At 37.1% G+C, this 10879-nt stretch overlaps 1 protein-coding gene across 5 annotated transcripts in view; it reads left to right on the plus strand.

Annotated features, from left to right (window-relative positions):
• Nucleotides 1–4613: 4613 nt before the first annotated feature.
• LOC129455071 (poly(rC)-binding protein 3) overlaps nucleotides 4614–10879 on the plus strand; it is a 45106-nt gene continuing 38840 nt past the window's right edge. For 2 of the 5 annotated variants that reach the window (XR_012359903.1, XM_073858702.1), the window contains exon 1: nucleotides 4859–4963. The gene's annotated coding sequence lies outside the window, so the exon portion shown is untranslated. Of the gene's footprint in view, nucleotides 4964–10879 lie in introns of all 5 variants that reach the window. The other 3 variants (XR_012359904.1, XR_012359906.1, XR_012359907.1) reach the window with 3 other exon arrangements.

A 10879-nucleotide genomic window follows, 5' to 3' on the forward strand; every position in this document is an offset into this window, starting at 1 on the left:
TACCCTGTTACTCAGGCATTTGATCTTGACATTGTTAAAATCTTGTCTTTTTTACATGTTTTAACACTGTACATTTAGCTTAAAATATTTAATTGTGTACAAGAAAACAGCTGTTATTAATGAATTATTAGTAGCATGTTGTAGTGTCTCGGGAGATTGTGCTCATTGTTAAATAGCTCTGTGGCTATACTGCACTGAAGCGGCAGTTTAAAATATAAACTCAGAATTCAGCGAACGTCAAAAACAAGAAAAAAACAATAAGGCCAAGACGCGAGATTTAAATTACGTTGCACGGACCATGTATGGATTTCGATGTTTCTGGACAGAAATACCAACTTTGTCTGGTGTTGGTGGGCTGCGCATTGGAGTGCTGGCTGCTCCCCGCGGTGCTGAAGACGCGTGATGGCACATATACACAGATATCTACGTGCAATCTATTGGAAAGCGGAGGAGTCATTAGTTGGGTTAGTAAAATAACGAAATTACAGCTTTAAAATAGAAGAAAATTTTTTTGTAAAGAGATATTTTTTTTTAAAGTTTAAAAGTGCAGAACTCTTCTCAAGGGGAAGAAAGCTATACTTTTCCCCTTACGTGCAACCTATCGGAAAGCGCAGATGAGTTAGTTGGGTTAGTAAAATAATGAAATTATAGATTTAAGTACAAAATAGTATTCATATAAAGAGAAATATTGAAATAAAAAGTGCAGAACTCTTCTTAAGTGGAAGTAATAAAGTAAAATAACGAATAATAATTATATAATAACGAATAATAGTTTCCAATAGGTTGCACGTAAATATCTGTGCTGCCCAGTACTCCGTCCGAGCGTGTCTTCAGCACCGCGTCCAGCACTCCAATGCGCAGCTTATTAATACCAAACAAAGTGAACAAGTTGGTATTTCTGTGCAGAAACATTGAAATTTAAACATGGTCTATGTAACATTATGTAAATTCCGCGTCTCTGTCTGATTTTTGTTTCCGTTTTCTTGTTCTTGACGTTCGCTGAATTCTGGGTTTATATTTTAAACTGCCGCTTCAGTGCAGTATAGCCACAGAGCTATTTAACAAGCACGATCTTCCGAGATACTATACTACTAATAATTCATTAATAACTGCTGTTTTCTTGTGCAAAATATTTAACTATAAGTATTTATATATTTTATAATATAAATGTTTATATACATATATAAAAAAAATAATAATTTGGGCGCACGGACGCCCCAAGGGGTCGGTGGCGCCCTTAGCATTTGCCTATTCCGCCTATGCCCAGGGCCGGCCCTGATCCATATAGATAATGTCTTTTTTATATTTGTTTGAGTATTGTTGGGTTTGAATATTGTTGTAATGTTGTTTATGTTTTGTTAAATTTAGTTAGCTTATTACGAAAGAGAGACTGTAATTATAAACGCCGACTAGGGAGTTGTAAAGGCCAATATGAAGGGAGAATTGTAATGGGTGAGACATTATTTTAAGTTTAATTTAAGTTTTGTTTGCTACTTTAAAATAAAATTCGTTTCATATAATTTGTCTCTTAATTTTAATCGATGTTTTGTTGATAAGTTTTGTGAATATCAATTAATAAAACAATAAAATCAACGTCATATTAATATTTAATGCCCGTTTGCGCTTTTTGCTTTTTCTGTGTTGCTAGCGAAGGACCTGCTTCATTTTAATTTTTATTGATCAATTGCAAAGTTCAAAGTGCTTCACGGAAATTAGAAATCAATCTAAGAGAAAAAGCATTTAAAAATCACAAATCATACAAATTGATTGAGACTTTGAAATAACAATGTAAAGAAAATATTTGTGTTTTGATAACATTAGTTTATTAATTATTTTTTGTTTTACAAAAAAAATCACACAAAAATAAAACTATGCAGAAATGCCAAAGAAATAACCTTATTCGGGGAAATAAGTTGAAAGTGTTCCCAAACTTGGGAACGACTCCTCTTTCTCGCTGGCTCCATCACAACAATGAAATAATCTCAATACAATCTCCTCAACAACAACGACAATCCAAACTCCGACTACTATAACCCACGGTATCGCCATGGTTTGGCTTCACTTTTATAAGAAATACAGCCGCCACGTTTCAAACCGGTCAACCCCGGATCGGGCTGTCAAAGCAGTCAGGTGGTTCGCTACAGGAGTGAACCAGTAGGTGTGTTCGAGATCATCCGGCGCTGCGCAGACCGATCGGCGAGGTTTGCCGCTTGCAGTCGAGGGAGGAACTGAAGACAGAGCCGTCAAGCCGGACACCTGCTGCTTGCCGTAGTGACGTGTGCGCCGTGTTTCCTTGTGTTTAATCGCAAATGAAGTGAATTAGATGCTGAATTTGATAAAAACAAACCTTTTAATAAAAAGTTGCAACCAGAAACATTTTATATCGAATATTTTAATTGCTGCTTATACTGTATACCCGAAAATAACAGGAAACAAGTCTATATTATTAAAATACCAATAGAGTTTGGAATTTTCCTTTTTATTTTATTACACGACACAATATAACATATTTAAGCATATTAAAGTGTTTTTTCCTGTTTTAAAACATGAATTTATAATGTTTATTAGTGGAACTAAAGGTTGGATTAAACTTGAAACGCACGTGATCGTTGTCATCAGTGAGGCAGCCAATCACGTAAAGCTGTTACGTCATCACAACTCCGTGCAGCCGCTCTGGAGAAGCTGCACTGGCTGAGCTAGCCGGCTACTCTCGAAACGCTCTCGCGGTACTTAAAAACCATATGACACAGTCACGTGCCTGCAGCGCCAGCTGAAGTCGGACAAACTTACTAACCAAAATGCACTGCTTCAAGTCAGCCGCCGATCGGTCTGCGCAGCGCCGCATGAAGTCGAACACACCTAGGCTGCGTCCGAAACCGCATACTGTATAGTAGGTACTGAATTAGATGAAGTACCTACTTACTTAGCGTTAAAACAGTAGGTACTGTATAGTATGAATCCTGGTAGTATGAATGAGATTCGGACGTACTACACCCGCCATGTTGCTACATCACGTGATATACGTCGTCATCACGTCATGTCATTTCAGCGCGAAAACAACCGCATGCCCCGTCTTCTTCGTTGGATAACTCCTCTCCCGGGGCATCATGGGATAGTGAAGCGTCCATCGTATGCACACTGCAAAATCTAACCGGAAGTAGTAGGTCATCCGGGTACTTTTCGCATACTGTTTTTCGAATACTATGTATTCGGACATACTACTCGCCTCGCCTACTGCTTTTCGCGTACTATATAGTAAGTAGTAGGCTGTTTCGGACGCAGCACTAGTGTATTTGCTTCAGACGTCATTTTCACGTGACTAGTGACGTAATGATACAAGCTCCGAAGCACTGGTTCATTGTAAAGACATTTCGAGTTTGAAGCAAGCTTCGGAGCCAGACGTAACATCACTACTTGGAGCACGCATCAGGTAAGATTTGAGCGCTTTCACGAGCTCTAATCGGCCCCGTCTCATCTCAGATGAAATTTCAGACTCGTTAAACATTTATTATGTAAACGTGTCGGTTAAATTTGGCAAAAAAAACCTAGTAAACGCGCGTTAAGCGGTTATTTGATGTTTACGCAGTCCTATTAATTTGAACGAGGCTCAAGAAGTCAAGATAATATCGCGTGCACGCTATTCTTGAGCAGCCCTAGAGGTCGAGCGTGGATTAAAACGATCAAAATTCAAGAGAGAGCGGTGATTTGTGATAATGTATGAAAAACGTACTACTGACTAAAAGTGATAGTACTACTGCTGCAATAAACAAAACCATATAAAAGGCTGGAAAGTCATTTTAAATGGATTAAATGCTTTCATGCAGCAGTTAAATTCAAATCTACGATTTACGATCAAATATGAAACTGTTGGGACCTCGTCGGAAATGATAGCATAGTAGTCAGTTTTGCTTTCAAATAACTCAACAGCGCATTCAGCCACCCGAGTTCAATACCCGTCTCATAGTTTTCTTCCATTTTGCTTCGAATTTCTTTTATTCTTTATATACTGTACTAATATAACACATTTTAAAAAGACAACCTGTAAGCTATTAGAATACCATGTATACATTATAAATAATAAAAACAAGCCAGTACGGCCCTGTATATGTTTAAAATATACTATGTAACTTATATGATACATATTTAGCTGAGGAATGATTAAAAAAAAACTTTAAATTTAACAGTTGTTTTTTTGAATCTGGGGCACATTTAAAAAGGGGTTTTTAAGATTGTAATTTGTTTTATCATAGATCAAGGTCAGTTTATTTATATAGCACCTTTCCAATAGCCCTAAGGCTAGCCAAAGTGCTTCACGTAAAGGAGAAAATAAAATGCAATGTACGAAAACTAATTCATAATAATGTGTGTAATTCATTGGTCTAAACATTTCAGAGGCTTATCACATACCATATAATTAAACACTGTCTATATTGTATTAATTATTATTGTAACAAATTATGTTAAATTTAGTATATAAGTTTATTTTTACACTGATGTCAGAGAGTCAGCTGTAATATCATGGCATTTACAGTTCAGTGTTAGTAAAAGTCTAGTTAACCAAAATCTGAGGCTTAGCCTGGCAGTTAGCCTGCCGTGGACCAGGCTAGTTTCTAAGTATACGTTGCCATAGTTCCTGAGTTCCAACATTTTCAAGTTTGTTTAATGAAACCAAATCGACTGACTAAGTCTGACTTCACAAAATAAGCCTGGCTTATTTCGTAATCTTGTTTTAGGAACAGCCCTTTGGTCTTGAAATATGTGCGTATTTGTAAATGCTTAAAAAGTTGGCTGCCTGCAAGTAGTACCCTCTGAAAGGTATTTTTGGCTTTTTTTAATTTGAAAATTAAATGCTAATATAAATTATTTCATTTTTATTTTCAGTGTGATGAAGCATCATTCATGCCAAATTGAAAAATAAAATGCAATTGATGATTTGACATTTCATTTTCAATACAATCTCGAGGTAAGACTGACAATATTAAAATTAAAAGGCAAATGTGAAAAAGAGGCATTTTATTAAAGGACAAGTTTGATATTTTACACTTAAAGCCCTGTTTTCAGATTGTTTATGATGAAATAGAACGGTTTTGACTGAAATTTGGACATATGATGCTGTCCCGAAAATTTTGGGGTGTTTCTTGTATCATCTCACACCTCTTAATGGGTGTATAGGTGCACTGGAACAATCCTTCCTAAAATGCATTAAACTTTCGTTTACAAAGACGTGAAACTCACCGAGTGGTCAGGGCTGTTCACTGATATGTTCACACAAAAATCACTGCAAAAGATTCTTTCCAACAGGTGTTTTAGCATTTGTTGTAAACTTGTGGACCTATTTTTTCAAACGCCTCACACTCGTACATTCTTCCGCTGAGAGCTTGAATAATAAACACTCCAGCCCCACTGGCGATAATCCGCCTTTGCCAATCGAGCTTTGAACCGGTTCACGGAACAAAAACGAAAAACAGAAACGTTTGATGTTTTGCAAGGAACCGAAACAAAACCAGAAAATTTTGATACTGATGTGTGAATGATGTCTTACTGGTAAAAAGACGGAACGTCACTGCATGTGTTAACAGCACATTTTTGTATTTACTGGTAAATTCATTCTGGTAAATTCATGGTAATTTTACAGAATTACTGTGTGAAAGAGGCTAATGTTAAACTCTGCATATTCTTTTTACAGTTTTTCAGGTTGTTATTCTATGAAAGATATTGTACAAAAATGGGTTATAGGTAAGCGATGACGCACTAAAAAACGTTGGGTTAAGATTAATGGGTTAAGTATGGACCAACCCAATTCTGGGTTTTTAACTCTTTGGGTTGAATTTTTTTTTAACCCATCTGTTAGGTAGAAATAACTTTTTGGTTGGGTTGAAACAACCTAATGTTTAGTTAATGTTTTTAAAGCTGTACGAAATGTTTCAAAGTATCATCTTATTTTTGTGAAATTTTAGTGGTTTAAATTGTTTTCATACCTTTTATTGTACCTTTCAAAGATTTAATCGAGAAGGTATATGTGTTGTCCATGAACAATAAAAGAGTACATAGCCCTACACAAACAATCAAATTTCTGATTAAAAATAAGTAGAGCTCTATAAAATCTGTTTTGATTTTTTCCCAAATTCTGTTTTAAGTTTTGGCAATTACTTTTTTACCCTTTACTGTTATTCTAGTCATAAAAAGAGTGTGCCGTTAATGATTAAAATGTACACGAATACAATAGGAATGACCTTATTGAGGTAAAATTTTTTCACATTCCCTGTTTGCATTAGGGCTGCTCGATTGTAGGAAAAACAATCAACTTCATGTTGTTTTTCAGTGCTCTATTCGCCAAATGTATCTTAATCGACTACAGTATGAGACACAGTAGCGCAACTCTCGCTATAGTTTACACATTAGGAGTTCTGATCTTTGAAGGGCATATAGGGTTGATCACGTCATGTTTGACTGAAGCTTGACCGGACATATTCAGCAGAATGCATGTCTGTGTGTACAGAAAGCTGCTCACTGTAGCCCCTTTTTCAGTTATATTGTTTATGAAACTCTTTTGAAATGCGTGCAAAAGATCAACTTTCCCTATTTAAGTTTGCGTATTAATCCGCGAATCGCATGCGAGCTGAACTGTGGGTCATGATACGTACCGATCACGGATCAACTGCGATCTGTCACAGCACTATTACTTTCAGTTTCATATGCGCCAGTTTGCGTGTTGGCTTGATGAATAGATCACTCATCTGTCTTGAGGCGTGTTGGAGTAGAGTCATCATATCTGGCTATAACATTTTTAGGGCTGCACGATTTGGAGAAAAAATTTGAATTGTGATTCTTCTGATCCAAATTGCGATTCGCGGTTTAAAGTGTGATTTTGGTTTTTTCCTAGAGGTTTTTTGCGTCCCAGGGAGAGTCAGCCAACTTTGGCTTAACTTAGCACTTTACTGTATAAGCTACATTATTAATGTGCTCACTTGTACGGTTTAACCTTAGCCGCTATTTTACTGCTTATATTATCTATTGATTTTCTGTGTTCTCCTCTACATCTTCTCATGTAAAGCTGCTTTGCAACAATTAACACTTGTGAAAAGTGCTTTATAAATAAAATTGAATTGAATTGATTTATTAGTATATAATAAACAAGCTAAATCCAGGTTTGTTGTGGTGGTTTTAACAGCACCAAAGAAAGATGCTGTTCTACTGTTTATTTAAAACCTCTTAAACATTGTACCAAGGTGTCTGATGGACTTTGCTCTTCTGCAGACACACTTTTTTTAATCAAAGAACATTAAAAGAATACAATTTAACAATTTAATTAGTTTTATTTAAAATAACATATAGGGCTATAGGCCAATGTATTTTGACTGTCACTACAACAATGCTTCTGACAAGCAAATGTTTAGTTTTTTCTATTAATCATAAGACTATACTCATCTTCTTTTACTTTTCAGGCATCTGTAATATATACATTTATGTTAGTTATTAGAATCTATGATTTAACATTAGCAAAAATACAAATAAAACACTGCACATTCCTCACTGTACGATTTTAAATGTGGAGCTGCAGAAGTTTGTTCAGTTAAGAGTAAGGAGTGATTTTAATTTCTGGTGTGTAATGAACATTTCTGACACAGAAAGCACCAGGTTACTGTCTGTCACTTTAAGACACAAGACTGCTTCAATATAATGATAAACATCCAGCTGCTTATGTTCACTTAGACAAAGAAACTTAGTTTAGTGATCACGCGTGTGCTGACTACTCGCTGTGTGCGCGCTTCATGAACCCTCGTGCCTGCAAATATACTTTTAAAGCGGTGCGGATGTGCGCGTGCAAGTAAGTATACTGTACCTCTTTCGTCTGCTGTGTACCAGGCTTTAATGAAACCTGCTTACGCTCTGATGAGGCACTTGTCATTGTTTGCGATGCATGACGAGAAACGGACGTATATACCTTTCTTTAAGTCCAACATTACACAAAAGGAAAATGTTTTCACGCATTTCTGTCCTTTCATTTGCCAATAAATTAGTTATAATGGGTTTTAATGACATTCCGCGCTGTGCAGTTAATTCCATTTTATATGCTTGGATTTCGTGATTCCGTTCGTGTTTTCCGCATCGCGGAAATCATATGGCCGTACACTTTGTTGGGGAGTTGAACTGCTGCTCGTGCTCATGTTTTCCAAATAGCGTTATTTGACGTTCAGTCAGCACCTCAGTGTTAATGCCCTCTATTGGTTTAAACTGCATCAAACGTACAATGCGCATGAAGCGAACTGTCAAAAACTGCGTACTAGGGCTGTGTATCGCCAACAATTCCCAGATACGATACGTATCCCGATACAAGGGTCCCGATACGATGCGAATCACGATACAATACTATTTTGAATTACATTTTTGTTCAGAATTTAGTAACATTATTATTATTATTATTTTTATTATTTGTTTATTGTAGATTGAATAAGCAGTGTTGTAACAGTTGTGTTTTTGCCATTCATTTATTAGCTATTAGAAATATTTAAAATCCCAGAGTTAGTACTTAACTTATGTTTTTTTAAAAGCATATTTATAAAGTGCCTTACTCTTGTCTCTCATTATTCTACATCTATGAATATATCTATAAACATGCAGTCAGACTTAATACTATTTAATAGAAATCAGATTGTTAATGTGACAGTTATAGTTTGAAGTAGCCCTGTATCTCTTCTCTAGACATACACTTTTCACATGCAAATCTTTGTCGTGTTTCTTCTCAAATGCGTTAGTACTGTTTTATAAGAGCATGGCTAATAAAGCCCTTTGCAGTAGTATAGGCTAAGATATCTGCGCTTTCATACTGAACTCATTGACTTTAATGCGCGCGAGAGCGAGAGAGCGCGCGTACGCGGCTCACTATGCAGACATGTGCGCCAGCGAGACAGACACGCAAAGTGAAAGTATACCCCGCCACCTTTAACTCTACATACTCCGCGGGACACATGCGTCCTTTCCATATGGATCACGGATCAACAGCAATTCGTCACGTTACTTTCAAAAGTACATCCGAATCGATAAAGAAGGTGCTGTATCGATGCGCGCATCGTCAGGCGTCTATGACGATGTATCGTCGTATCGATATTTTGAACACAGCACTACTGCGTACTAGATGATTGTCATATTTGATAGTTCTGAATCGAAATAACCGCAGCTCTTGCGATGCAAAAATCGCATCCAATCAAATCGCGATTTCGGTTTAAAAACGATTAATCGTGCAGGCCTACTCTCTAGGGGTGTGCATTGGCACTGAAAGAAGGAGGTGCAACACTGAAATCTGTATTTCTCCTGTCTCAGCAGAAACTGAGGAAATGATGCACGACCATTCAAAAACATGCCTGGGGTTCTAGCTATACAAAGCTTAATGCAAATGGATGAAGTGTCCCTTAATGACTCGCCCTCATGTCGTTCCTGACCTCCGTTCATCTTCGTAAACACAGTTTAAGATGTTTTAGATTTAGTCCAAGAGCTTTCTGACCCTCCATTGAAAATGTATGTACAGTTTACTGTCCATGTCCAAAAAGGTCATGAAAACATCATTAAAGTAGTCCATGTGACATCAGTGGGTCAGTTAGAACGTGTTGAAACATAGAAAATACATCTTGGTCCAAAAATAACAAGTTACGACTTCATTCACCACTGCCTTACCTGCGGATTTAAAACTATACAAATGATTGATGTGGATTAATTTCATATGCATATGTATAAGTGCTGAATTATCTGAATATTTCGTTCAATGACCCGCTGACTTCTATGGGTAACCAGCTTGTTTAAAGGGGACATTCCAGATGTTTTTAAGATATTAAATAAATCTTTGATGTCCCCAGAGTACATATGTGAAGTTTTAGATCAAAATACCCTATAGGTAATTTATTGTGGCATGTTAAAATGGGCACTTTATGGGGCTGAGCAAAAATGCACCGTTTTTGTGTGTATCCCTTTAAATCCAAACGAGCTGCTCAGGTGGGCGGAGTCTCAAGCGCTCGCGCTGTAGACATGACAGAGCATAGAGACAGAGCGCAGTTATGCAAATTTGAAAACCACGCCCACCGGGGGGGAAAGCAATCCAACCGTCTCCATTGACTTTGTATTGCGAGAAGCCGCCTCCTTGTCATTTCTGGCTTATAACAAAAACTGAATAATGCCTAAGAGCTGCTGTGTGACAATATGTACAGCTAACAAGCCAAAGAACCCAGAAATAAGTTTTTATAAGCTGTAGAGCTTTAAAACCCAGTCTTTAAGGAGAATAAAGTGGATCGCCGACTACGTTTCCCCCTAGTGGACGCAGTTCTGCTAATAGAAGTACTATGAAAAGTTGCCTGTATCCATTTTTGTGTCTTTAAACGCTCGTTTTTTTGAGGTCGACAGCTTATAAAAACGTATTTACAGATTAAACTTAAAAACAGAATAATAGCTAAAAGCTGGTGTTTGACAAGGTGTACAGCTAACAAGTCAAAAAAAACCAAATACGTTTTTATAAGCTGTCGACTTTAAAAAACTAGCGTTTAAAGACACAGAAATGGATACAGGCAACTTTTCATAGTACTACTATTAGCAGAACTGCGTCCACTAGGGGGAAACGTAGTCGGCGATCCACTTTATTCTCTTTAAAGAATGGGGTTTTACGGCTCGACAGCTTATAAAAACTTATTTCTGGGTCCTTTGGCTTGTTAGCTGTAGATATTGTCACACAGCAGCTTTTAGTCATTATTCAGTTTTTATTTATAAGCCAGAAATGACAAGGAGGCGGCTTCTCGCAATACAAAGTCAATGGAGACGGTTGGATTGCTTCCCCCCCCCTGGTGGGCTTGGTTTTCAGGTTATGACGCGCTGTGCTCTGTCTCTATCAGGGAGA

Source organism: Misgurnus anguillicaudatus, chromosome 20 (assembly GCF_027580225.2).
Source record: "Misgurnus anguillicaudatus chromosome 20, ASM2758022v2, whole genome shotgun sequence".
Taxonomy (NCBI): domain Eukaryota; kingdom Metazoa; phylum Chordata; class Actinopteri; order Cypriniformes; family Cobitidae; genus Misgurnus; species Misgurnus anguillicaudatus.